A 935-nucleotide genomic window follows, 5' to 3' on the forward strand; every position below is an offset into this window, starting at 1 on the left:
AAGCGTTGATGGAAATTGGATGACCTGCTGGAATTACGAAAATGTCACCTTCTGATAATTTAGCATTGTACCTTCTCACTTCTTCCTGTTCTTGCTCATCTTGTTGTCGTTCTTGATCTCTTATACCCACCAGTTCATAATTTCCTTCTCCTTCATCAACCACGACTACAAATATGGCCTTTGAGTTATAGTGTGGTAACAACAAACCTCCCTAACATAAAAAAATCAAATCATTAGTAATAGTATTGTTGTCTAAGACACAACACCAGTGAATAAGTTCAAGGAATTGTGTGTATTGTTATTTGGGGTTGGATGTAAATAATGTACCTCGTTAATTTCTATGAAGGTGAGAGAGATATCCAAATCCTGAGCTTGAGGGTTTCTGTCTGGGGTGATCTCGTAGAAGTTGCCAAACTTGTTTGAATAAATGGGTTCATCGCTTCTCAAGTTGAAGGGGCCAGATTCAGATGGTTTGCCTTTTCCTGATGATGATTGAGCATGTTTTCTCAATTCTTGGATCTGTTCCTTTGACACTCTCACTATCACCCCCTCATCTTGGTGGCTCTGCTCTTGTCCACGACTTTGCTCCTCATCTTCCTGCCCGTCCTCATTTCCTAAAATAATCCTTTGTATCTCTTCATAACGGGTCTATATTTGAAATCCAAACAAACAAATATGTGATCATTAGTACATATACTCAATAAATAATTGTGCAACCAACGCAGATCAGATGTCATACATTGAAGGTGGCCTCTAAAGTGTTCCTACTGAAGCCGTTGAAGTAAGACTGTTGGTCTTTAGTACTTGATGGATAGAAATCCTATAAATATACAAATATAGAGAGAAAGGAGGAAGAAATTAAAATTACATGGTGTTAAATATGCAATGGGTGCATAGAAAATTAGATGATATAAACATAAAAGATAATATGATTG

General features: G+C 37.1%; 1 pseudogene; it reads right to left on the reverse strand.

The window, feature by feature from the left end:
- Positions 1 to 935, reverse strand: part of LOC109341046 — a 32,011-nt pseudogene that overhangs the window by 753 nt on the left and 30,323 nt on the right.

The sequence above is a fragment of the Lupinus angustifolius genome, unplaced genomic scaffold, assembly GCF_001865875.1.
Source record: "Lupinus angustifolius cultivar Tanjil unplaced genomic scaffold, LupAngTanjil_v1.0 Scaffold_332, whole genome shotgun sequence".
Lineage (NCBI taxonomy): Eukaryota > Viridiplantae > Streptophyta > Magnoliopsida > Fabales > Fabaceae > Lupinus > Lupinus angustifolius.